Here is a 13,560-nt window from a genome sequence, read left to right on the forward strand (position 1 = left end):
CCATGACAAATAACTCAATTTCATTTCTTTTTATGGCTGAGTAATATTCCATTGTATATATGTGCCACATCCTCTTTATCCATTCATCTGTCTATGGACTTAGGTTGCTTCCATGTCCTGGCTATTGTAAATAGAGCTGCAATGAACACTGTGGTGCATGACTCTTTTTTTTTTAAATTTAATTTTATTTATTTTTTTATACAGCAGGTTCTTATCAGTTATCCATTTTATACATATTAGTGTGTATATGTCAATCCCAATCTCCCAATTCATCACACCACCACCCAGCCACCCTCCACTTTCCCACCTTGGTGTCCATATTTTGTTCTCTACATCTGTGTCTCTAATTCTGCACTGCAAAACGGTTCACCTGTGCCATTTTTCTAGGTTCCATATATATGCGTTAATATACAATATTTGTTTTTCTCTTTCGGACTTACTTCACTCTGTATGACAGTCTCTAGGTCCATCCACGTCTCTACAAATCATCCAATTTTGTTCCTTTTTATGGCTGAGTAATGTTCCATTGCATATATGTACCACATCTTCTTATCCATTCATCTGTCGAAGGGCATTTAGGTTGCTTCCATGACCTGGCTATTGTAAATAGTGTTGCAATGAACATTGGGGTGCATGTGTCCTTCTTTGCTTTGCAAAAGCTTTTAAGATTCATTAGGTCCCATTTGTTTATTTTTATTTTATTTCTCTTACTCTAGCAGGTAGATCCAAAAAGATCTTGTTGTGATTTATGTCAAAGGATGTTCTTCCTATGTTTTCCTCTACGAGTTTTATAGTCTCCGGTCTTACATTTAGGTCTCTAATCCATTTTGAGTTCATTACTGTGTATGGTGTTAGGGAGTGTTCTAATTTCATTCTTTTACATGTAGCTGTCCAGTTTTTCCAGCACCACTTATTGAAGATACTGTCTTTGCTCCGTTGTATATCCTTGCCTCCTTTGTCATAGATTAGTTGACCATAGATGTGTGGGTTTATGTCTGGGCTTTCTATCCTGTTCCATTATCTATATTTCTGCTTTTGTGCAAGTACCATATTGGTTTGATTACTGTGGCTTTGTAGTATAGTCTGAAGTCAGGGAGTCTGATTCCTCCAGCTCCGTTTTTTTCTCTCAAGGCTGCTTTGGCTATTCGGGGTCTTTTGTGTCTCCATACAAATTTTAAGATTTTTGTTATAGTTCTGTGAAAAATGCCACTGGTAATTTGATAGGGATTGCATTGAATCTGTAGATTGCTTTGGGTAGTAGAGTCATTTTCACAATATTGATTCTTCCAATCCAAGAACATGGTATATCTCTCCATCTGTTTGTATCATCTTTAATTTCTTTGACCAGTCTTATAGTTTTCTGCATACAGGTCTTTTGTCTCCCTAGGTAGGTTTATTCCTAGGTATTTTATTCTTTTTTTTGCAATGGTAAATGGGAGTGTTTCCTTAATTTGTCTTTCAGAATTTTCATCATTATTGTATAGGTATGCAAGAGATTTCTCTGAATTAATTTTGTATCCTGCAACTTTACAAAATTCATTGATTAGCTCTAGTAGTGTTCTGGTGGCATCTTTAGGATTCTCTATGTATAGTATCATGTCATATGCAAACAGTGACAGTTTTACTTCTTCTTTTGCAATTTGGATTCCTTTTATTTCTTTTTCTTCTCTGATTGCCATTTCTAGGACTTCCAAAACTATATTAAATAACAGTGGTGAGAATTGACATCCTTGTCTTGTTCTGATCTTAGAGGAAATGCTTTCAGTTTTTCACCATTGAGAATGATGTTTGCTGTGCATTTGTCATATATGGCCTTTATTATGTTGAGGGAGGTTCCCTCTATGCCCACTTTCTGGAGAATTTTTATCATAAATGGGTGTTGAAATTTTCAAAAGTATTTTTCTGCATCTATTGCGAGGATCATATGGTTTTTATTCTTCAATTTGTTAATATAGTGTATCACATTGATTGATTTGCCTATATTAAAGAATCCTTGCATCCCTGGTATAAATCTCACTTGATCATAGTGTATGATATTTTTAGTGTGTTGCTGGATTGTGTTTGCTTGTATTTTGTTGAGTATTTCTGCCTCTATATTCATCAGTGATATTGGTCTGTAATTTTCTTTTTTTGTAGTATCTTTTTCTGGTTTTGGTGTCAGGGTGATGGTGGCCTCATAGAATGAGTTTGGGAGTGTTCCTTGCTCTGTAATTTTTTGGAAGAGTTTGAGAAGGATGTGTGTTAGCTCTTCTCTAAAGGTTTGATAGATTTCACCTGTGTAGCATGCCCACTTTCTGGAGAATTTTTATCATAAATGGGTGTTGAAATTTTCAAAAGTATTTTTCTGCATCTATTGCGAGGATCATATGGTTTTTATTCTTCAATTTGTTAATATAGTGTATCACATTGATTGATTTGCCTATATTAAAGAATCCTTGCATCCCTGGTATAAATCTCACTTGATCATAGTGTATGATATTTTTAGTGTGTTGCTGGATTGTGTTTGCTTGTATTTTGTTGAGTATTTCTGCCTCTATATTCATCAGTGATATTGGTCTGTAATTTTCTTTTTTTGTAGTATCTTTTTCTGGTTTTGGTGTCAGGGTGATGGTGGCCTCATAGAATGAGTTTGGGAGTGTTCCTAATTTTATTGATTTGAGTCCTCTCCCTCTTTTTCTTGATGAGGCTGGCTAAAGGTTAATCAGTTTTGTTTACCTTCTCAAAAAACTAGCTTTCAGTTTCATTGATCTTTGCTATTGTGTTCTTTGTTTCTATTTCAGTCATTTCTGCTCTGGTCTTTATGATTTCTTTCCTTCTGCTAACTTTGATTTTTGTTTGTTCTTCTTTCTCTAGTTCCTTTAGGTGTAAGGTTAGATTGTTTATTTGAGATTTTTCTTGTTTCCTGAGGTAGGTTTGTATTGCTATAAACTTCCCTCTTAGAACTGCTTTTGCTGCATCCCATAGGTTTTGGATCTTAGTGTTTTTGTTGTAATTTATCTATAGGTATTTTTTGATTTCTTCAGTGATCTCTTGGTTATTTAGTAACGTATTGTTTAGCCTCCATTTTTTTGTGTTGTTTACAGCTTTTTTCCCAGTAATTGATCCTAATCTCATAGCATTGTGGTCAGAAAAGATGCTTGATATGATTTCAATTTTCTTAATTTTACCGAGGATTGATTTGTTACCCAAGATGTGATCTATCCTGGAGAATGTTCTGTTCACACTTGAGAAGAAAGTGTAATCTGCTCTTTTTGGATGGAATGTCCTATAAATATCAGTTAAATCTCTCTGGTCTATTGTGTCATTTAAAGCTTGTCTTTCCATATTAATTTTCTATTTGGATGATCTGTCCATTGGTGTAAGTGAGGTGTTAAATCCTCCAGTATTATTGTGTTACTGTCAATTTCCATTTTATAGCTATTTGCAGTGGCCTTATGTATTGATGTGCTCCTATATTCGGTGCATATATATTTATAATTGTTATATCTTCTTCTTGGATTGATCCCTTGATCATTATGTAGTGTCCATCCTTGTCTCTTATAACATTCTTTATTTTAAAGTCTATTTTATCAGATATAAGTATTGCTACTCCAACTTTCTTTTGATTTCCATTTGCATGGAATATCTTTTTCCACACTTTAAATATATCATGCCATTCCCTTCTGGCTTGTAGAGTTTCTGCTGAAAAATCAACTGTTGACCTCAGGGGAATTCCTTTGTGTGTTATTTGTTGTTTTTCCCTTGTTTCTTTCAATAATTTTTCCTTGTCTTTAATTTTTGTCAGTTTGATTACTATGTGTCTCAGCATGTTTTTCCTTGGGTTTATCCTGCCTGGGACATTCAGCACTTCCTGGACTTGGGTGAGTATTTCCTTTCCCATTTTAGGGAAGTTTTCAACTATCATCCTCCTTCTGGAACACCTATAATATGAATGTTGTTACATTTAATGTTGTCCCAGAGGTCTCTTAGGCTGTCTTCATTTCTTTTCATTCTTTTTTCTTTATTCCGTTCTGTGGCAATGAATTCCACCCTTCTGCCTTCCAGGTCACTTATTCGTTCTTCCGCCTCATTTATTCTTTCTAGTGTATTTTTCATTTCAGTTATTGTATTGTTCATCTCTGTTTGTTTGTTCTTTAATTCTTCTAGGTGTTTTTTCTTTAATTCTCTAGGCCTTTGTTAAGCATTTCTTGTATCTTCTTGGTCTTTACCTCCGTTCTTTTTCCAAGATCTTGGATCATCTTCACTATCATTATTCTGAATTCTTTTTCTGGAAGGTTGCCTATCTCCACTTCATTTAGTTGTTTTTCTGGGGTTTTATCTTGTTCCTTCATCTGGTACACATCCCTCTGCCTTTTTATCTCACCTATCTTTCTGTGAATGTGGTTTTTGTTCCACAGGCTGCAGGATTGTACTTCTTCTTGCTTCTGCTGTCTGTCCTCTGGTCGGTGAGGCTATCTAAGAGGCTTGTGCCTACATGATTCTTTTTGAATTATGTTTTTCTCAGGGTATATGCCCAGTAGTGGGATTGCTGGGTCATATGGTATTTCTATTTTTAGTTTTTTAAGCAGCCTCCATATTGTTCTCCATAGTAGCTGTGTCAATTTACATTTCCACCAACAGTGCAAGAGGGTTCCCATTTACTTATTCCAAATGAAGTGAGTGAGTCAAAAAAAAAAATGAGAAAACAAATTTGACATAACATCTCACTCTTTTAAAACCTTTCTTATTTATTATAAGCACACACTCATCTTCAGGGATTTTCAAGGCTGTCTGTACCCAGCTTGTTTCACCATCTTATTCCCAACTATTTTCCTTCTCACCTTCTCTACTGGACTGTAAATCTAATTTCTTAAACATACCATAATCTCACTTACCTCCTGACTTTTTCACATGTTTCCTGTGTATGAATTTTCTTTTGTGATATGCTTTCTGTCAACCTTACAATATCTAATCATCTTCATAGAAATCTTCCCTGTATGCTGGACTAACTTGGATTAAACAGTATAGTTTCCCACTGGATACTGTATATTACTTTCAGAACCCCTATCGGGCTATTTGGTGATGAAGTAGTCTTTAATATCAGACTTCCTGAAGTACTCTAATCTTTGTGAGGGTTGCACATAGACTGTGCTTGAACAGTAATAATAAATTTTAATTGGAGATATTTCAGTGTGTTGATGAGATCATCCATATGGATATTAGAGTAAATCAGAAATGCAATTGTAAGACTGTAAGTCATAATAATAATATCATAATGATAGTAATGTGTCAGCTAATCATCATATCAATACTGTGAAATCGATGCAATAAATATCTATACACTACAGATAAGGTAACTGAAGGAAAAATAACTTCAGTAACTTGCTTATTATTACATAATTAGTCTTTAGCAGAACTGGGGGTTAAAATTAAGGCAGATTGTAATATATGCTATGCTGTTTGTAAATGTCCTTGAATGCTGAGAATAATAAAAAATGTAGGTAGTTTCTAGAAAGAGTGGTAGATCCTGGAATATTCAGATAGTGTGAAACCCTAAAGGGAAGAAGATTTGTACTTGGATGGAAAATCAAAGAAACAGTCACTGTAGGAGAAGAGAAGTTACATAGAAAAGTCTCAGAGGATAAGCATGTTTAATTAAAGGAAGTATAAGAAGGCAATATTGTCAAAAGTGTTAAGAGTTTAAAAGAAAATCTTCCAGATTGTTTTAAAGATGCATTTGCTCTACATTCCAAGCAGGTTAAAAACAAAACAAAACAAAATATCTCTGTGGAATGCCAAGTCAGCGGTCAGTATGCAAGACAGCTAGTGAGCCACTGAAAGAATACATCATAAGAGAAGAATAGGTCAGGAAAAACAAATTCATCAAGTGAGAATATCGCAATATCAAAGTGATGGCTTCATTTAAATACTTTTCGTACTGTTTAAAACAAGTATCGTTATTCATCAGGCAAATTCCAATAGGCAAATTATTGAAAAGTCAACTCCTATATACACTTACTTGTGGTTCCTTAGTATTCTTACATAGAGTCTGCTTCTAGTTAAGTTACCTCATGGATATATCTGCAATTTTCTTGTGCTAGAATCATAGTGAAATGGAGCAGGACCTTATGGTCCTTGCTCCCCATGTCCTCAGCCTGCCTTTTCTCTGTGGAAAAACTTTAACCAAAGAATAAGCTTAATCAGAGAAGTGATAAAATGCAGAAACAAAGGAAAACATTTCAACAAGACTAAATAATAAGTTTAGTCATTACGGAGAGTCAAGGCCCTTAAGTTCCTCTTTAAGGGCTATAGATAATATTCTGAGCCATATCCTTTGAGCTGTCTTATAGACACTAAAACCCCAACCAGATGGAAGAAGTTAACTACATGATGACCAGGCTGTAGCCATGACATAAGCTGCCACAGTTCCAAGAGCTGGCCTCAAAGAAATGGAAGCAAACCAACCCTGAAACTGAAGATTAACTGTACTAAAACAATCAAGATGATGATGATCAGACCACTGCATGACCAATTTCAAGAGGAGTGTAAGAGCTGACTGTGCTGTTTCTACATGTATCCTCCTCCCTCCATCTATACACCCCTGAAACTCCACTTTAAAAGCTTTTGCCCACTGATTGTCAGTGAGGGGGAGTCAGCCTTTGGATGGGAGTCTGCCCTCCCCTCCCCCGCCCCAGGTTTCCAGCCTCCAAAATAAAGCAAACTTTCCTTTATCAACCTTGCCTCTTTATTGGCTTTAAAATGGCAAACAACTGCACCCTCACTTTTGGTAACAATAACACGTGTTTTGTTTTTTCATCACAGCTTTATAATATATTTGAGACATGGTATGGATAATCTCTCCTCTGCCTACATATTGTTTTAATAAATGTTTTTATGTTTGTGTTTTAAATATTTTTGAAGGGTTTTGAATGATTTTTTTACATTACAATAAAACTTGTATTAAATTATTGTTAATTATATGAAAGCTAAGTGTACTTACCTATAGGTAAATGTGCCATCTTGGGAAAATCCTCGTAACATCATGTGTTTTTCACATTCCAAATCGTAATATGTTTCTTCATTTACTCATTTTCTTTTATATTACTATGCAACCATTTTCCTTATTGTGGCCATGGGTTTGGTCATTTTTAATTAAAGGGAATAAAAGTTAATAAAATAAAAGAAATAAAAGTATTGAAGCAATTTATAAATTTGTTTTCATGAAATATGCATATATACATTTATCTTGGTTAGTGAAGAGATATAGTGAATATTGTTTACATACATTTCTGTACTGCCATTCTACAAAATGCATTAATTCTAGTAAGTACCAATTTTCTCATTAGGAAACATGTATATGAACAAAACTATAATTGTTTCTTTTTCAGTTTAATACATTATTTTAAAATTATTTAAGTATAATGCTGATAGAATTAATCTTTGATTTAATTATGATTTTCATTGGCATGTTTTGTGTTAAAGAAAAATATTGAAAGGAAATGTTTTTTATTTGTTTAGAATAGATATTTGGCCTCTTGATTAAATAATATATCTAATATATGCCTTTTGTCATCTATTGAAGTAATCATCTGTGTATAAATTTTTATCTTATATAATGAGGTAAAATATATGAATAGATTTGATATCTTTTGCATCATCTTGATGAATTATTCTTTTAATGTACAGCTTTTTTCAAATACATTGTTATATTTTTATATTTAAACAATAAACTCTTGTCTTTTTTGTTTTCTTTGTCAACTTGTCATATCAGAATGTCATGGATATTTTCCCCTAAACTTTTGAAACAACTGAAATATAAAATTTTCTGGGCTCAAGGAAACTAATAATTTACTGTATGTAAGAACAATAGGTCTTTTAACATATTTATTTCATTCGCTGCCACCGTTTATACAAGAAGAAACTGAGACTAAGAGAGTCTGCATAATCCCCGCAGGATTCATACACTAGTAAACCACAGGGCTCAGATTTATGCTAGTGTTTATGTGTCTTCATGAGCAATGTACTTTAAATCATAGCATGTTCTTTCCAAACCCAAAGTATTTTTTAAAAAAGAGAAAAAAATAAATAGAATCGCCTTCTCAACACAGAAGTCCTAAGGGGAAACAAAGTCCAGGTCTTATAAAAATTCCTTATTTACTTCCAAAGTTCTTGTGATGAATATAATTTCACACTCAGTAACAAAACATACAATCATTTGTCTTCTCTTCTAGGTTTTGCTATATTTCTGTGCTCATTTTTTTCTTTTCGGATGTTTCAAGATGTTTAAATAAAAGAGAAAGTTATCCAAAATGTCTTGAAGGACAATATAATTAATGACGTCTTTAATGAGTTAAGTTTTTAGAACTGTGCATTCCAGCGACACCTTATTGAAATACCCAATTAAAAGATAATTAGGATAAATCATGGTGAGAAAGGAGATAACCTCACAGCTCCAAGTACAGACTTTAGTGCTTCATGTAAAACTTTCAAGGTGACACTTCCAGCATCTCCAGAATAAAGGGAATTAAGTGCAAAGATGAGAATCATTTTATATTAACATATTTATTTTAAAATGTAAAATTTTAAAATTGATGCGATGAGAAATGTATTTTATAAAATAATTTGTTAATAACATTTTCTCAAAATAAAGTAGAAGACAACTGACAGATGTCAGTTGTTTTCACTGCCATTTTAAAATATTCATAGTTTATTCATTCATTCATTATTACACTCAGTTATTCCTTCATAGAATATTGATTGGTTGCCAACTGTGAATCATGGCAGGATCAAGGTTTCTGTTGACAATATAGATTTGGATTTGGTTCTGAAAATTTTTAAAAATATGTATTAAATTTTTCTCACATTTTCAAAACTTCAGTAATAAGTGTTTACTGAAGAAACAAATTACCTAAATATAACTGCCTTGACAGACATAAATTATTTGGAATAGTGTTAGATATAACTTTAAAAATCCTTAATTGCCTGAACTTATAAATAAAACTCCAACATGTATCCCACTTGCTGAAATTATTACAAGAACATTTCTAAATCACTGAAAACAAGGAAATACATTTATCTTCAAGTGGCGGGTGTTATTAGTACCTACAAATTTAAGATATATCTTATATTTGTTTATAAATAAATTATCAGACAAATCAAGGGGAAAAGCATGCACATGAGTTTATCTACATGTGCATAAGCATATATGTGTATTTATATGGATGTATGTGTGAATATGTTTGTTTTTGCGAGTGTTTGTATTCAATATATAATAATGGAGCTAAATTGAATTCTGAGATTCAAATCCTGACTCTTCCTTTTACTATCTTTGTGATTTTTACACAAGTTGCTTTCACTCTTTGGCCTCATTTCTCTTATATTAAAATAAAAAAATAATACTGATTCCTTCTTGGAAGGGTTATTTTAAGGATTAAATGAATAAATATATGACAATAATTAAGAAAATGTCTAGTTTACAATGAGCACTTAATAAATATTGGCTATTATATCTTGTGTATTTCACTATGGTTGGACACACAATCTTGCCAAAGAGTGGCAGGGAAATGGAGAAGGAATACTTTCTTTAGATCTGAAATTCTGAAGCCTTTATTTAAGATATTGAGAGAAAAATATGCCAAGACACCATGAGATGTTCTGCCTTAAATTATTGAATAAAACTCTCATGTCCTAAATAGTGTCTGTGTCTGAAGTTGATCATAATCAAAAGTTAAAAAATTGAGGATGTGACTGTGTATTACTAAACAGATTATATATATAATTACTGATTCTATATATGTAATGTTATAAATACAAATTATTGGTAACTTGAATGTCAGTGGCATTTGTATTTTTTAAACAACATAAGCTCTCAAAATCTCCCAGAGACCTCTGCACATAGAAAAGGGGCATAGTGAACCATCTCAGCACCGGACTTGCAAAAAATGATTGGGATCCATGGATATCAGAGCAAGTAATGCATTGGTCCTGATGGTTTACTTTTTGTAAATATAAGATAGAAAATCAAACAGGGATGGCATTAGCGGGCTGATTTCCCCACTTGTATTCCATGTCAGATGGATTTGTGGGACTCTATCTAGGTTGCTACTTGGGTGATTCAACATTAAGTCAACTTTGTTTTTAGTATGAACTTTTGCCAAATCCTTGAAAGCAGATTTCCGTTCTCCTTTTCTCCAAAAACATTATCCACTTCTTTATAACCCACGTATAATCCTCATCTTTCAAATAATGGACCTTCTCTTCCTTTCCACAAGGGCAAGCAATCTGAGTTCAATCAGCTCATGATCAGGAACTAATGACCTTATTAAACACATGTCCTGCCTGTTTGAGTTTTCAGAATAAGTTTTGCTACTACTTGTTTCTCCTCCTCACTTTTTGTGCTCTTTTCTATTGGTTGAGAAATCTTTTCTTGTTACTGAACTTTTAAAATCACCTGTACGTTGTTATAATCCTCAATCAACCAATCCTTCAATGAAATTCTACAGGTAGAAACTTCTCTTTGTCTTTTACTAGCTATACTCACCTTCTTCCATTGTTATAGAATTTTTAGCTAGGCAGATGGCATACATAATAAATATTATTTTCCCAACCTTCCTTGCATCCAGGAATAACCATAAAACTATTCTCCAGCTGACGATATGTAAATGGTCTTCTGGTCATCAGGCAGCAAGATGAGATACACTCTTCCCATTCCTTTTCATCTCCTCCTCTTCTTGCTTACAGAAGGACAGGTATGAGAGCTATCAACAAGGATGTTGAGGTTGAGAGTCACATAGTAATTAAATGTGTGATGTGTTTACTAGATGCAATGGGAAAAAATAGCAAAGTTATTTTGCCTCTTCTAGGAGCTCATTGATCTTAGTCAAATTAGTTTTTTGAGCCAAGAAGAGAAGAACAAATATCAGCTTTATAGCACATCCTCTGCTTGTTATCTCTGCTAAAGTGTTTTTTCTTTTCCAGATATTTTCATAGCTAGCTCCTTTACCTATTTTAAATTTTAATCCAAAACTGTTTTCTCTAGCATTCCTGATTCCCTTAATTTGCCGTATTCCCTCTGTCTCATTGTACTTATTATTCTCTAACATATTATATAATGTATTAATGTAACATGGTTAGTGTACCTACTCCACTAAGATGTGAGTTCCAAGAGGTAAGAGATCTTTATTTCTTTTTTCACTGATGTGTTCCACATCTCTAACACAGGGTATGAGACATATACTTCAATTAATATTTCTGAAGGAAATAAGAAAAAATGGTCAATACAGATAAAGAAAACTGCAGGTAAAGACTATGAGTTGGAAATATTCTACAAGGATATATATTTTAAATTTCAGAATAGCTGCAACTTAGAGTAAAATGAAAAGGTGTCAAGACTTGAAGCCTGAGGTATTGGGAAAGACTAAGTAATGCAGAAACTTGTAGATCTTCTCAAGACCTGGGACTTTTAGATATCATTAGAAGCCAATGGAACAAGATAAAATTTGGAATATTAGCAAGAGAGTAACTAAAATGATAAGCCATGAGATTTACTTCATAAAGAGGGAACAAAGACAAAGGACACATATACTTTGTTCATCTATCTACCGTATCTATCTATCTATCTGGAATGTAAAGTTCAATTAAACAATGAAATCTTTGACCTTAGAAAGTTAAACGATTCATGTAAAGGATATAAGTGTATAAATAGGGCAGAAGTAGAGGTTATTATCAGAGAATGAAATGTCGGAACAAATGACTTCAGTAACCGATAATTTCAAGTTATGATAATATCCAGGATTTGGCTCTGTAATGGTAATGTGGCTGAAGTGGAGTTGAAGAATCAGAATGAGGAAAATACCAATGGAATGAGAAAGTCAAGCAACTAGGAGATGACTGTGTATGCTAAATAAACACTTTTTAAAAGGAATAGCTGACATAAAAAATAAAGACCCATTAGATTAAATAAATAGAAAAAGGGGAACCTTATGCAAAGTCTTTGAGACTAATATGGAAGACAATACACAAAAGAGGCTTGAAAAGAGTAGCTTTGAAAGGAAAACTGAAAATATAATTAAAACTTGATAACAATTTCAATTTCTAAAGGAAATTACAGATCACGGAGGTCTATGAAACCAAACATCAACAAGCTATTAGAACAATATAATGAGATTAAAGAAGAACTTGTGAATCTTGCAGAAACACATTTAGGAAAAAATATCATTCAGACAAGAACAAGTAGAATTATCAAGAGAGGAAAGTAGTCAGTGGCAAGCAGAAGATAAATAATTTTTATAAAAGTATCATGACATAGTCATCATTTCCACTTAGAGGAAGAAACCAAGGTCCCAACAGGAAAGGCAACATACCCTGGATTGAACAGCAAGTAGTCACAGAGCCCTACTTCTCACTGAAGCATCCTTCTCAGGCTAAGTATCCTTCTTCAAACCTACGTAAGTGGCCATAAGCTTTAGTGTTAAAGAACACGTCTTGATGTTCAGACTCCAGCCTTCATCAGCGACTTTCTCTGGGGATTATAGTGAGAATGCAATGATTTAAACTTCATAAAGTTTTAAACAGAGCTTCACCTAGCACCCAGTGATAAATTATAGCTGACACTATAATAATCATTGCCATTATTTTTACTGCTCTTATTCATGAGTTTCAGTACAAATTATTTCACTGTTTTGAAATCCAGTTTCATCGTCAATAAAATGAGAAAATAATGAGGGAATAAGGCTCACCTCAAAAAATCATAATAAAGATTAGATTGATAATGGATGGAAAAATTCTGAAAAAGCACTTGACTTGGGCTGTTACAACTGTTCAGTAAAATCTTTTGAATCTCATGCAGCTGAACGTATGCTCCAGAAGAGCATTTCTGGATCCTTCACCAGCATAGTTTACACCTTTCCATTATCATTGTAAAATACATTTACAACACTTTAATACAGTCTTTTAGAGGCTGCCTGGCATTGCCGTGACTTGTACAGATCTTAACTGTATCTATTTCCTAGTACAGTTTTCATGCCACATTTAGCAGCTACATTTCATTGCAGCTTCATATTGAATCAGAGCTCAATTAAAACTACCAAGTCCTTTTTTATTTCCTCATGGACTTCTCAAATCTCTACTCTACCTGTTGCTTGCTTAGACAATTACAAAGAAAATCTTACAGAAGCATGTATGGTAACAGACTAGACAAACTACTTTTACCATTGAAAGTTAATTGATGTTATGTGAGGTCTGTATTTGTGTTTGACCACAGTTAACACCTGGTTATGATGCAGACTATGTTCATTTTTGACCATTCTTATCCTCACTGATCATTATTAATAACTCCATCAACAAAGCCTAATTCATCTCTCACTATTATGTGTTAAGGTAATGTGGCTACCATCTGATCTTTTCTTATGGAGACAACTTACAAGTGGAAGTAACATCTTATACTAAATTGTGTACTTGAAGATAACTTAAAAGAAATGAACATCTAAAAGCAACTCACGAATGGAGAGAAAGTATTTTTCTTAAAATAGCTCAAAATGAACTTTTAGGTTATGATTACCCTAATTCTGAATATTATTATAA

Source organism: Physeter macrocephalus, chromosome 1 (assembly GCF_002837175.3).
Source record: "Physeter macrocephalus isolate SW-GA chromosome 1, ASM283717v5, whole genome shotgun sequence".
Taxonomy (NCBI): Eukaryota; Metazoa; Chordata; class Mammalia; order Artiodactyla; family Physeteridae; genus Physeter; species Physeter macrocephalus.